General features: G+C 39.6%; 1 protein-coding gene across 3 annotated transcripts in view; it reads right to left on the minus strand.

The window, feature by feature from the left end:
• Nectin3 (nectin cell adhesion molecule 3) overlaps window positions 1-15,353 on the minus strand; it is a 124,490-nt gene that overhangs the window by 20,023 nt on the left and 89,114 nt on the right. Inside the window, exon 8 of one of the 3 annotated variants that reach the window (XR_013043758.1) lies at window positions 7,656-7,726. The exons of the other annotated variants lie outside the window; for them this stretch is intronic. The gene's annotated coding sequence lies outside the window, so the exon portion shown is untranslated. The remainder of the gene's footprint in view (window positions 1-7,655; window positions 7,727-15,353) is intronic. 3 annotated transcript variants of the gene reach the window in all.

A 15,353-nucleotide genomic window follows, 5' to 3' on the forward strand; every position in this document is an offset into this window, starting at 1 on the left:
AGTCACTGGTATGAGAACACCTACACTGGTGGTTCAGGAGAAAAGTCAATCAGGTGACAACACCAAGGGGAGGAATTCTTCTAGGGGACATATGCTGCCTAGTAACAACAGAAGCCAGTCAAGCATTCTTCTTATCTTCGGTATACCCTACAGCATTCATACTTGTTACACAGCGGCACTACTTTATTAGATGTTATTATTGCTGAGGCAAGAAATCCTGCATGCCAAGAATAAATGACAGCTAAAAGCCTTTTCTCTTCATACATACATAATTCATTTGACCAAACAGAGTCAGAGTATTTTACTATGGCTCCTAAAATAGGCTGCACTGCAAATAAGAACATCCACTTAGTCTGAGACTAGTAAATGCCATTGCAAGATGACATTCTATTACTCGAGAGGAGAGGACTCAGTCATTCTGTTAGGACATAAGCATTTCCATTATTTAACAGAGGACTACATGTGCTTCTGAACAGCAACTCAAAAATGCTTAGTGGAATATTCACCCAGCAATTTAGTGCACCCCACTTCCTGCACAAGCTGGCATAGCCTAAGCCAGCAGATGAGTCTGGTTAGTACTGGCCACGCTGGGGAGACCTCATTTCATAATATACGTACCCTGAAGCAGAAACAGCCTGTGCCTCAGCCCCATACAGATAGTACGAAAGACAAATGTTGGGGTGTTTGGGAAATCTGGCTTGAAATAGGATATAAATGTTGGCTTTGTTATTCGTGAAAAGCCATGAAAGGGAAGTAGCTTGGAAATTCATAGTTAGTTGCCTACAAAGCCTCACATTGTAACACTCTTTACTAAGAGTGTTGAAAAGATCTCATGGGCCTGCAATCACCAGGAATTTTTTAATTTGATTCATGTGGGTCTTCTTTTAAATAGTTAACAAAGAAAGTCACTTTGGAAGGAAGCCATATACCAGTGTTCTGTTTTCTCTTTTCCTCATTTATCATAGTACTCTGAACACTGCAGGCCCATAATATCTGAAACTATTAGGGCCAGATATAATTGACAACTATAAACATGTATATGCAACAATCAAATCAGGGTAATTAGTCTTCTTTTGCATTGAAATCTTCAAACTATTCGATTTTTTAGTTATTTTGAGACATGTAATACTTTTTTTTTTTTAAAAAAAAATAAACTGTAGTTCCTCTGTCATTCTGCAGGTGACTAGAACTCATTCTTCTTATCAAACTTCATTTTGGTACCTTCCTTTCAACTACCTGTAATAGACCCACTATTTTAGATTCTACTTATGAGATTTTAAAACCTGTAGCATTTGTCCTTCTGTTCCTGGCTTATTTCTCTTAACATGATATAAGTTAATCCCAGGAGGAAGCTGACCAGTATTAGCAAGGACCCACTGGTGGGAGAGAGGGGTCACAGGGAGCGCTGGAGGCACTGAACTAGGTACATAGTAGGGTCAGATCACACAGATCACACAGATCACTTTGAGGCCCAAGCCCCCTGAATCACCCACACAGGAGGTTGGGACAACAACAATGAATAGGACCTGAGAGATTCTAGTCTGACTGATGGTGAAGATGATGATGATGGTGGTGGTGGTGATGGTGGTGACAGAAATGACTAGGCTCCAATTGTCCTTCAGAATGCAGGGTTTGATCACTGACAGCTGGGTGTGGAGAAGGGACACAAAAACTACCAATGGACCTAAACCAACCCATGGAAGCAGAAGGCATGTGAAAAAGTATTGACCAATGCAAACTTTTTATTCTATTAAATAAAGGTTTGCAGGGCCAAAGTGTGTGTGTCTGTGCGTCGAAGGGTATCAGTGTGCATAACAGAGACATTACTACAAATGAACCTCAGAGTAAGCAGGGTCAAGTTCCATCCAGGAACACAAAGGTGCAGAGGGAGGAGGAGGAATGCCAGGTCAGCGGGAAGAGGGCCTGTTCGGCGGGGCCTGGCTGCTGGGGAAATGACTGGTTTTGAGGAGGGGACAAAGGTGTGAAATCCCTGGGTTATGTTACAGACACTGAAATGACTGTGAGGTTAAGAAGAAGGGGTAGAAGGTCTAACGCTGCCAGGCTCTGAAAGAAAGGAACAAGGCTTTACGGGCCTCATAGAAAAATCCTGATGAAAAAGATCATGTATGATTACAAGTGAAAAAACGACCCAGAAGAAGTAAAAGCTGCCCACAGCCTGAAACATATCAGAATAGAAAGGGGCCTAAGTGTTAACACATGACAAACCTCCTCATGTGAAGAGGAGGGGTAGACACAGGTCCAGAAATCGACCTTCCTTGTTAATTGAGATGAAGCAGCTTGGACCAAAGAAGAGTGACGGGTCTCCCTTTCTGAAGAGACCCAGAGCTGGTAACACATCAAAGAGAACCCGCTCTACCTGTGTACTAAGGGCATCATAGTTTGCTCTGGCCAGTCTTTCCCCCTTCCCCTCCCCCAAAAGAATGTGGATAGCATCTGTATGCAAGCTGTTTGGAGTAGAGGAAGAAGAAATCATATTCAATGTGAGAGGCTTTGAAAGCTACAAAAATTATCACCTTTCTCTCAAAATAGCTAGGAGTGGTTTGCTGAAACCCTGCTTTGGGGAGTTTGAGAACATAATACAAGGATTCAAAGAGTAGTATAGAATTTCACCCTGGAATTCACAGAAAACACGAAGCTGCCAATCTGTACACAGCAGGGCAGAACAATAGGACAGGAGAAAAGGAAACAGCATCCACCTGATAATTTGTGGTAGAGAATTTTCTAATGAATATTATGGGACTATTAAGAATGATGCTAAATAGTCCAAATATCTCTCATGTCGAATACAATCAAGGCTAACTTTAGACTCTTTTACTGTGTAAACATGGGAGAAAAGGATTTTATTTTTATTTCTAGTTTTCCTAATCCAAAATTTAAACATGTGCATGATATCTCCATGTATTTAACTTAGCGACATTGAGGATTCTGCATCACAATAACAAGGGGTGTGCACGGTGTTTAACATATGAGCAGCTCCATGTGCTAAGCAGGAGGTGTAAGAGCAAGGGAGTGTGGAAAGGAAGAAAGGAGATCATGGCAAGCAGCAGCTGCTACATACACAAAGGAAAAGAGTTTAGGATTTAAAGCATCTACAGTACAATGTATAAAGAAGCTCATAAAATATGGCCATGTAACCAGAAGAATAGGCCTATAACAATAATCCTCAATATCTTGGTCACATTTTTCTTTATTTCAAGTACATGAGCATTCAGGTGTATGTACGTATGTGTGCATGTATGTATGTGTATCATGTGTGTCTGGATGCATGTTTGTATTTATGTGCACTATGTGTGAGCATTCCTTGAGGTCAGGAGAAGCATCAGATGTCCCAGAACTGGAGTTACGCAGCTAGAAGATTACAGATGTGGGTGCTAAAACTTCTCTCCAGCTCCATCAATTTCTCTACTTTTAAATATTATAGTTGATCTGTATTCAGTTCAAAGGAAGAGACAGCACTAAATATTAAATGACTAAATCCAGAAAAATGCCTACATGTTTACTTATTTCGTGTAATATTATAAAAAAGAAGTCACCTTAAGTACTTCACTACAAATTTGTATAACAGACCTTTACCAAGGCAAGGTGGATGACCAGGTGAATTGTTGTAAAAAACCAAAAAAAAAAAAAAACCAAAAAAAAAAAAAAAACAACAAAAACCCATGCCTTTTACATTTTAGTGTTATTGCTACAAATGTCATAGACATGCATAGACACATACACTAAATGCATATGTCCACATGCAAACATGTCAGTGGTTTTTAAGAGTTTTTTTTTTCCTTATGAGGGTCCATCCACTTGAATAATAGGGTCATATGATATCCCTGAACAAGAGCTTTCAGTGCCAACACACACACACAGTTGCATGGAGCTGTGTCCCACAGAGAAGCTAGGCATGTGATACACTGGGAAAGGACATGTATTAAATTGTAGCAGGTGAATGTCTTCTGGGCACAAACTCAGAAGGTGCAGGATGTAGAGCAGCAGAGGTTCAAAGTGTCCTCAGCTGACGAATCAGAAGGTGCATGCTCACCCTGACCTTTTCATCTTGGCAATTCTAAAATACCAGTGCAAGAACCTCAGGACTTGTCTACAAATGCCGTCAGGAATTATTTAGAAACAAACATCCTCTCTTCTTCTATGAGCAAATGGAGCTCCTGAGAGGTAAAAGCATTTTGCTCAGGGTTCACCTGTGGGAGACTAACCCATGAATCTAAATCCATATTCCTTGACTCACAAGCCAATGATCATAGTATGGGCTCTGGCCTGGGTTCTACTCCCACTATCCAGGTGACTGACACTGACGAGGTGGTGTAACTCTAGGAGCTCACTCATCTGAAAACAATGGTCTGTGCCACACATGGTAGTTATGAGGATTATGAGTTAATACATTTAAATCACTTAGAAGAATGCCTTTCATTTTAAGTTGCGACATAAGTGGATGCTATAATTAGGATTAACATATGCTCCCTCAGTTGGCAGGTAGTTAGGAAAAGAAAACCTCAAGCTCAGGAACTATCTATGACCTTGGGAAAACTGACCCGAGAGATCAAGCTTGACTGAACTTCAGCCTTCTTTCAGAACCTTATCTTAGGTTTCTCTGTGCATGTCCTATAGAATCTACTTCCTCCATCCTTGCTAAGACAGTCAGGTAAAATTTCTCACCCACTAATGGCAGTGATGAGAACCATCAACTTGTGGGTCATGACTCCTCTGGCAAACTTCTATGTCCAAAAAATGTTTACATTATGATTAAGAACAGTATCAAAATTACAGTTATGAAGTTGCAACAAAATAATTGTATGGTTATGGTTCACCATAACATGAGGAACTGTATTAAAGGGTCCCAGCATGAGGAAAGTTGAGAACCACTGCTCTAATGTGTTAACTTTGAGACCATAGGTCTTCACCCTCCCCGCCAGGTGGTGTTTGATCCATTACCCAGACCTGACTTCAGCAAGTATCCTCTTGGGTCAGTTTTGCTAGGATCTTCCTTACCCTTGTTTTCTCGCAGTGATTTTCTATCCACTGACCCCAGCTTGTTCTTCCCTATGCTTCTCCCTTATCCTATTGTATTCATATTTATGCTAATTTTCTCCCCTGTATTTCCTGCTGTAGTGGGACTCCCATTCTGGTTGTTCTACATAAACCTGTCCATGGCATGCTTTAACATCCATTGTTGAGTAGTTTTCTCTAACAATCCTCAGAGTCTCAACTTCCTTACCGATAGGAAGACAGTCATTCTGACCTGAGTGACGGCAAGGATGAAATGAGACAGCTTATGTAAAGCACTAAAACAGCACCTGCTATCTAAGTAATGCTCAGTATACACTACTGCTTACAATAAAGCAATGTGAGAAAAGATTTTAACTTTAAAATTTTTTATTGTTTGAGAATTCACATAAATACATACTGTGCTTTGATCAGGTCTATTCCCCACCCCCTCTCCTCCAATTTCTCCCTTATCACCAACACTACGATTCCAAGTTATTCCATAACGTCAAGTGTTCTAAAAACAAAACAAAACAAAACAAAAAAACATACTGAGCCCACTAATGAAGCCAGTATGTGCATGAGTGTAGTCATGTAGGACTGATGGAGGGAAGGGTAGTAAAGGAACAACTAATACTTTGTACCTTTTATCAGCAACCCATCTTCACTACTTTCCCCTTCCATCATTCCCAGGCCAAATAAAGAACAGGATGACTCTTAAGGCAGATATTAATCTATATGGGATCAAAGGATCTCAAATCAGATAAACATCAGGTAGGTACCAAAAAGCAGCACGGTATGCAATCACAATAATAGCTCAGCAACCTGGGACTTTACTTGGTTTAGGCTATGCCCACACCTCTCTAAATAACAGCTATCAACCCAGGGAACACAGTTGCACCAAACCGCAGATACATCCCACTTTAAATGATAGAATAAATTACTACTTCCTGACAGTCTTTGTAACTCCCCTCTTGGTGGACAGTTTCTATTCAGATATATCCAGAACAGATCGGGATACTGGAGGCAGGGAACTGATCTGGTCTGAACTAGTTTTGGATACATGCACAATAAGGCAAACTGTCCACTGAGTGAATGAACTTCTAAGGAAAAGTCTTGTTCTAACCATCTTATGCTCATGCATAATCAAGCATGCATATGATTAAGAGTAGATGCATCATAAGAAGGGACATGTTCAGTACACAAAGCCTGACATAATCAAGCCAGCCAATCAAACAGATGCATCCACATATACCCCTTAGCAACCAACTCTTCTTGCTTCTGGATCCTTTAAAAGGAAGCCCCTTATAGCAACTGGTGATACCTTTGAGTGCATAGCTCATTTGTGGCATGTCTGACCTGGACTATCACTTGGCTTTTTAATAAACTGTACTTGCCAATTTGCAATGTGTGTGCTTCTTGAATAAGCCACGAAAAACCTGAAAATAACCGACTCAGAAATCTCCAGGAACACAGGCATAACGTCAGAAAACTGATTCCCTCAGTTCCAGCTTGGGAAAGCATCCGCAGTGCCCCAGTTCCAGGCCGATGAGATCCTTCTAAAATCTCTACAAAGAAAATGGGCAGATAACTTGTTCTGAGTTTATTTGCAGACAACTTGCTGGTGGGCTGATCTTTTTGTTCTTCATGGACCATGTCGTAAGACAATGGGCAAGGATCAGAAAAGGAGCTTGTTAGATATGCATTCTTTGCTGATATGTAGGTCCCTTCTCTTTCTGGGAATTCTGATGACATTCTCTCATGCTCTTGAAGGCATGTGATAGGTATAAACCACACAAGCATATAAGGAGGAATGCACCTAAAGCTGTAATGAATCTCGGGACAAAGCTCCCCGACAGCTCTAGGGCTGGCCCCAGTGGCTGCAGAAGTATGCACTGTTGTAACCTAGCTAGTTAACAGAGAAAGCTGCCTTGAGTCACTGCCAAGAACTGCAGCAGACCCTGGGCACAGCAATAAATGCTTGTCTCCTATAAGCTCCCCAAATCAGAAACTGTTGGCTCCTTTGGAATAACCAAGCTTACCTAGTGCTGCAGGAGCCATGTGCAGTAGCTCAGGAAGAGCTCTTTTGGAGGATGGGTTCAGGTTACTGGTTTCTGAATTACTGGTAGAATTCAATTATCTGTATTTTACTGTCTTCTCATTATGGATAGCTAAGAACTGGTTATTATAGTAAACGAAATAGGATCACTTAAGTTTTATAACAATTATTTAAAAGTCTACATAAAAATAAGCAATTAAATATATTTAATTATATTATATACATTTTATGTGTATAATTTCGTCTCAGAGGAAACTTTCATTTTATTTAACATATTTGGTTGCAACTAAAACCAAGCAATTTCCAAAATACTGTTCTAGAAAAATACTTTAATTATCATTAATTTGTGATTCCATAACTAGAGTCTCCTATTGTGTACTAGAGGTGATACTTATGCAAAGTAGCCATGTTAATTAACACACACACACACACACACACACACACACACACACACAAAGCATCCAAGCTGGTTTTAAGGCAACCCCTTGGCTCTCTGTTGCTGTCATGTAACAGATGGTTAGGGGGTCACAGGAGACTGTCTTTAAGCTTGAAGAGGATAGCACAGATCCCATTTTTGATAACTAACCCGCTAGGTCACATCATTTCCTGTTTTCTGCTTTGAGTTGGTTTCACTGTTTCTCATCCTAGCAAAGGGCCCTAAAATAAGTAAGAAATTCAGAATATTGATTGTAAATGAAAAGTTGGCAACATGTTGAAACACTAATCTAAAATAAAGGTTATATTTGAAGGAGAAAAGATAATTAAGTTAATAAAGTATGATGGCATAGAAAGTGCTTGAATTTAAAAGGGATGAAATAAGGATTGTAGCTGGCTATATCCCACATGCATACACGCACACATAGGCAAGGAAATACACACACACACACACACACACACACACACACACACACACACACACACACAAAGTAGATCATTTAGCTACAAGTATAGGGATTAGGAAAGAGAAATATAACTAAATTATTTTAGAATTTACCACCCCAATGTTTTCTATTTTGTTCTAAACAAAATATGCCACATACTAAACTGTATTTTGATAGATAGTCCACAGAAGGAAGATATGTTACATTATGTAAGAAAAGGGCAAAAAGGAACATTCAGGTTGGTTTAAAAAAATGGTAAAAGGGGCCGGGCGGTGGTGGCCCATGCCTTTAATCCCAGCACTCGGGAGGCAGAGCCAGGCGGATCTCTGTGAGCTCAAAGCCAGCCTGGTCTACAAAACGAGATCCAGGATAGGCACCAAAACACCACAGAGAAACCCTGTCTCAACACCCCCCCCAAATGGTAAAAGTCAGTAAGAGGACATTAAATATTCTGAGAGATATAAACAATTCCTAAAGGGGTATTGTAAGCATTTAAGGTATGCAGTAGTAGCATACAGATTCAAAAATATACACACATTCTTAATAATTATCGCTTAAAATGCCAAGGTAATATTAAGACTTATAACAATTACAACAGTGACTCATGACATTGGGAGGGGCTGAAAATGTAGCTCAGTTGGTAGAGTGCTTGTCTAGCATGCAGGAAGCCTCAAGTTTGGTCCCCAACACCAAAATCTAAATGTGGTGGTGCAAGCCTATAAGCCAGCACTTGGAAGGTGGAGGAAGGAGAATCACAAGTTCAAAGTCATCCTTAGGCTACATAGACCATGTCTCAAAAGAAAAAAATGGAAAGAAAACTAGATGTCTAATTTCCTAGCAACTTTATTTTATATGCACTGGTGTTTTGCCTGCATGTATGTCTGTGTATTATGACGGTGCCTCGTGCTGATGGTAGCCAGAAGAGGGTGTCAGATCCCTTGGAAGTTGAGTTACTGATACTTGTGAAGCACCATGTTGGCACTGGAAAAGCAGACAGTGCATCTCTTCAGTCCACAATTTTTGAGATGAGTAACAGAATAAAATGTCTTGGGAGGTAAAGTATTATTTTGTGTTTTAATAAAGGCACGGGGACTAGCTTTTGAGGTGGGGCAGTGTTAGAGGAACTTTTACCGAGAGAAAAAAGACTGGGTTATGAGATCTCAAATGGTATCTCACTCTAGTGCATGTTTCAGATTGGTCCTATGCTCTAAGGCTTTCCTTTGGCAAATCTGCTAACAATCCTATCACATTAAAAACAAAAAAGTGGATTGCCAATAATTATAGGAAACTACCACAAAGAACAGGTTTATTCAGCAGTAGAGAACAGAGTCACTTTGTGGAGCCCCAAGCCTTGACCATTATAGATCTCTGATGTAAGAACCATAATGGCAGAAGGGGCAAGGAAACTCCTGTATTAGTTACTTTCCTCTCTGTCTGGCAATGGCACCCAGAGAAGGGAGCATTGACTTGGGCATATAGTTTGAAGGAGATCAAGTCCATCGTGGTGGGGAAACAGGAGCATGAAGTGACACCAAGTCCACAGAGACAGGGATGTTGGTGGTAAGCATTTTTATTCCGTCTGGGAGCCCAACCCACAGGATGGTGCCACAACCCATTCAGAGGAAGCTTTTATACTCAGTTAAATCTTCCTGAAAATGCCTCACAGACACATTAAGAGATAAGTCTTCTAGATCAGTCTAAATCTACCTAAGCTGACAATGAAGATTAGCCCCTCCATACCCTAAGAACAATGACAGATGGGCTTCCAATTATATGCAATTCTCTGAGATAGAATAGAAAATAAGAATAATGCATGTACTTGGTTAATAATAATGGAGGAGATCAAGTACAAACTGCTTTATATAAACAAAATGAAGAGTAAACTTGTACAAGATAAATCAGGAGTCATTATTGTGATAGTAACTCCTAGTTCAGTCAATCATTTTAGCTTTAGCCAATTTAACCAGCAGTGACACAGACACCCATTTCAATCAGTTGGCTTTTCACTTTGATTTATTTATATGTCTCTACTGATTAATGGTGCCGAATGTATCAGCCTTTAATATATGCTACCAACACATTTATTTCTCTGATAAAAATAGCTACATAAGTCTTTCCATTTCTTTTTAAAAATTTATTTAATTTTAATTTATGCATTGGTGTGAAGGTATCAGATTCCCTGGAACTGGACAGTTGAAGCTGTCATGTGGGTGCTGGAAATTGAACCCAGGTCCTCTGGAAGAACAGTCAGTGCTGGTAACCACTGAGCCATCTCTCCAGCCCTGTCTTTCCATTTCTTAAAAATGGAGTCACCCTGTCTTTCTCTTATTGAGTTGCATGACTTCATATATAACTCTTTTTATATATGTATAATTCTGATATTATTTTTTTTCTGATACATTATAATATTCTTCCTAACCTTTGGTTTGCCTTTCTTTTTTGGTGGGAAGGGGAGTTTTGAGACAGGGTTTCTCTGTGTAACAGCCTCAGCTGTCCTGAAACTAGCTCTGTAGATCAGGCTGATCTCAAACCCAGAGATCTGCCTGCCTCTGCCTCCTGAATGCTAGGATTAAAGACATGTGCCACCACGGCCCAGCTATTTTTGTTTTCTTAAGGGTGCCCTTTAAAATACTAATTTTTGACTGTAAGCCCAACTTAATGCTTTTTATAGTTCTTGTTTTTGTGTTCTAGTACAATTAATTAGCTTGTCGTATGTAAATGCATACCGCACATCCAATCATATCTCAGTAAAAGGGAACCACAGCAAGCATATTCAACCTTGTAGCTACCTATTCTGGAATGTAGCTTATGATGTCTCAGCTCCTACATACAAATAAAGCTAATATTTTGGATCATATTTCTAAAGAAGTTTCAAGCAAATGTATTTACATGCCATTTCTTTTAATAAAAATGGCAGACTAAAAACCACTGCCCATTAAACGCCTGAAGTTGGGGTCATTGTAAAATGCTTCTAAACTTAAAACAGGAACTGCCACAATGCTAAGTATTTTATTTTGAAAACTTTTACCTATCCACATTCTTCTACACTTACTTTAAGAAATATTCTACATCTAGCAGATTTTATATTTTATATAATACTCGTTGTTAAAGCTATGTTCAAGATATTTGATGTACATTTTTAGCTTGTTATCTATACGAACAGAATCAAACTTGTAAATTATATTGTTTTGAGTGAGACAGGTCCCATAGGCTAACTTGTTTGAATACTTGGTCTCCAGTCTGTGGAATTGTTTGAGAAGGGTAAGGAGGTGTGGCCTTGTTGGAGGAGTTTTGTCACTGAGGGTGGGCCCACACCATTTCAGTTAGCACTCTCCTCTCCTGCGCCCCTCTGCCAAGACTTATGGACCAGATATAAGCTCTCAGCTGCTGCTCCAGCAACATGCCTGCCTGCTGCAATACTCCCTATTATGATGGTCACTGACTCTTATCTTCTGAAATGTTAAGCAAGTTCCCAATAAACTCTTTCTTCTTTAACTTCCCCTGGTCATGGTGGGTTGTCACAGAAGTAGAAAAGTAACCAATCATAAACCAATGCATAAATTGCATTTTAAGAAGAAAGTTCTTTTCTTCTTGAAAAGGTTAGGAAAAACCACCATCACCACCTCTCTGAATTAACATTTGTTTGTGTTATATTTATTTCTCTACAGGAAGACCCAGCAATATTTGGAATCAGCAGCAGCTCTTAAAATTAAACAAAATAAAAACGTGTAGAGTAGTGCTGCCATTGCTAAGAGTGCAGTTGGCAACTCATGAGCTAAGTGTTTGCATTGTGAATGTCCCTAAAAGCCCATGCTTCAGAGGATTGGTCCCTAGGATGGCACAATGGGGAGGTGGTAGCCTAGTGGGAGGAAGTTAGCTAACTGGAGGTATGACATGGAATTGTGGGACCTTTCCCTTTCTCCTTTGCTTCCTGTTCATGAGAAAAGAGGTTCTCTTCTACTTCCCTCTCCACTTCAGGAGAATGACACAGGAACTACCACCAATCAATGACTGAATCTCTACAACAGTGAGACAAAATTAACCTTTTGTCCTGATAACTTAATTTGGTTATTCAGGTATATGAGAAAATCTGTATCATTTCCTCACAGGAAAAAGAAAAAGATTCAGAGGCAAGTCAAGAAGGGTTACAGAGTTGGCTTGGCAGTTAAGAGCACTGGCTTCTTTTCCATAGGACTTGACTTTGGTTTCTAGCAACCACATGAAGGCTAACAACTGTCTGTAACTCCAGTCCCAGGGCATCTACCACCTTCTTCTCACTTCTGCATGCATGTGATATACTTACTTTAAGGCAACACATCTATATACATAAGTAAAAATAAGTGAGAATACTTTATTCTCAAGCTAGAAGCAGCTTCTTTTACCCACAACTAGGGTTACAAACATTAACACCACCACTTCTTATGGGATCCATTCGCCCCTTTTTCAAATAAACCTAATCATTAGAAAGTCTTCTGTAAAGCAAGTGCTCATGGAATCTCCCTTCGTGGGTCTTCACCTTCAGGTCTTAGCCCTGTGTTACAAAACAATACAACAATTATACTCAACAAATGAGGGGAATATGAAGCCACTGTCAGAGTTTGGCTCTGTAGGAAAAGACAGAGAAGAAGCAAGAATGCCATTCTTAGAAATGCTGAAGACCCAAGTTAGGTTTCTCAGAAAGTTACAGAAGTCGGGATAAATGATTTGATAGAAACTCGAAGTTACTGTTTGGTTGCCATGGAAATCATCACAGGAGACGATCCTGATGTAAATGTGTTGCGTACATATTTGTTAATCACACAAAAGGAACAATGGCGAGTTGTGACACTTTTATACTTAACTCATCCAATGGTTTTGAAAAGTATTTGTAAAGCAACACCAATGACTCAAACTAAAGAATCACTTCAGATAACTTTTCCCACCTCCAGGTACTGGGGTTGTATTAACTCATCAATGATAAAGTGATGTTAGTTTGAATTACAAGATTAACTTTTTTGGGGGCCAGCAAGATGGCTCTATGGGTGAGAGCACTTGCCATCACACCTGACCCGAGTTCGATCCCCAGATGGTGGTGAGAACTAACTCCTTCAAGTTGGCCATGGCCTATGACCAGTCATAAATAATAAAAATGTAATGTTTAGAAAAGATTAATCCTTTAATCTTCCTGGCCACAGAAACATGTAAGTTACTTGCGGCCTAATTTATTCTTAAAATAAGATTTAAAAGAAAAATGGACTCACTGATTGGCTAATTGCTGGCTCAGAACACATTTGCAGTTCAACAAGTACTAGTTAAATCAAGTAAACCACTGTACATGAGACTGAAGAAATGAACATCTTGGTTTACCAATGACATTAATTTGGAACCATGTCACATCAAATGTAATCAGTGATGAGAAACATATCACTGGGACCTGGTGTGATAACCACATCTACCACTATGCTTCCGGGCAGGAAATTTGTAGCATGCTAGCTTAGTAGCTATGGAAACTCATCTGACAGACTGCCAAGGAGTCTAAGTAGAAGACTCCCAAACCTATAATAAAACAGAACAATTTAGTGTCTGTAGATGAATAACTGAGGACAGTTTACCCACAGATAAACTGATCATGACCACTGTACCCTAAACACACATTTCCTAGTTTTTCTAGCTATTCAGTTTCTTTAAACTTTTTCTTACATTTTGGTGTTTTAAAGATTTCTCAACCAATATGTACATTGAAATTAATTTAGTATAGTTAGTTTCCTTTATCTTCACACTCCACATTCACAGATTCAATCAACTATGGCTGAAAATGTTTAAGGAATTTCAACAATACAATTTTTTTTTATAAATGCTTCAATGTACACATTGATTTCTTATTGTTCCAAACACTGCAGAATAATAGCTATTTATAAGCATTTATGTTGCACTAAGCAAGCCAGAGATGGCTTCATTTTTTAAATTAACTTATTTATTTATTCTTCTCTATTACATCCTGACTACAGTTTCCCTCCCTCCTCTCTTTCCAGTCCCTCCCTCCCCCAGATCACTCCTCTTCCATTTTCCTTTTTCCCTTCAGAAAAGAGCAAGCCTCCCAGGGATATCAACCAAATATGGCATAACAAGGCTAGGGACATGCCTTCATATCAAGGTTAAGTGAAGCAACCCAGTAGAAGGAAAAGGGTCCCCAAAGCAGTCAAGAGTCAGAGATAAACCCCACTCCCACTGTTAGGAGTCCCACAAGAACACCAAGCTATACAACCATAACATATGCAAAGGACATAGGTCAGGTGCATACAGGCTCCCTGATTGATCTCAGTTTCTGTGAGCCCCTATGAGCCCTGGTTAGTTGATTCTGTGGGCCATGTTCTTGTGGTGATCCCTCTGGCTCCTACAATCCTTCCTCCTCTTCCTACAATTCTCCAAGTTCTCCCTAATATTTCGCTGTGGGTCTCTGTATCTGCTTGCTCCCTTCCATAGCTTAGCAGAGGACTTGAGGTTTCATGTTCTGACATTCAGACAGGATGCTGTTATCTACAAATATGTTGAGTGGCATCCAGAGTCATCCTAGCATGCACACAGTCTGTCGCTCACAGGTGGGACATACATGATTTAAAGTATTTGGAAGATCTGCAAAACCCTATGTCTTAAATTTCATGTCAGGATTTTAAGCACAACTGTAGTCTTTGATTCAATCCCTTCCAGGTGCTGACTGACACCTTTAATTCTTATTTCTAACTATGGTGTTGTTGACAATTATGGCCTATGTTTTAACTGCTGGCATTTTTTTTTAAACCTTTATTTATTGGGATGGGGCACGACAGTGTCACAGTGTGTCTGGAGAGGTCAGAGGACAGCTTGTCATTGTCAGTCAAAAGAACCTCAGAACAACTTGTCTACAGTAAACCAAGTCTAAATGACCACATTCAAAATAAAACTGATAATGTATGAAATTTCATTTATATGAAGTCTATCTTTAAAAAAACAAAAAACAAATATTCCCCAAAGTTAATCACTCTGCTCAGAATATCTAAAAGAGCCCAGTTTGGGACCAGTAAGAAGGTCCAGTGGGTAGAGGTGCTTGTTGCCAAGTCTGGGGACCTGAGTTTGATCTCTGAGATCTATGTGGTAGGAAGAGGAAGCTGACTCCTCCATGCTGTTCTCTGACCTCCACATACAGATCAGAACACATCTATGAACTTGCATGTACACACACACACACACACACACACACACACACACACAAAGTAACAAATCAAATAAAAACAGCCCACTTCTGTTTTCAGCCCCTTCTGAACATGAAATAAAATTGCTCCATTTAAAAAGGATCATGAGTACTTTGATAAGGAAAAGTATTAGGTCTTTTGAAATCCAGGAGGAAATCTCACCTTACTTAGCTTCCATATTTACCTTCAAAAGTT

Source organism: Peromyscus maniculatus, chromosome 12 (genome assembly GCF_049852395.1).
Source record: "Peromyscus maniculatus bairdii isolate BWxNUB_F1_BW_parent chromosome 12, HU_Pman_BW_mat_3.1, whole genome shotgun sequence".
Classification (NCBI taxonomy): Eukaryota; Metazoa; Chordata; class Mammalia; order Rodentia; family Cricetidae; genus Peromyscus; species Peromyscus maniculatus.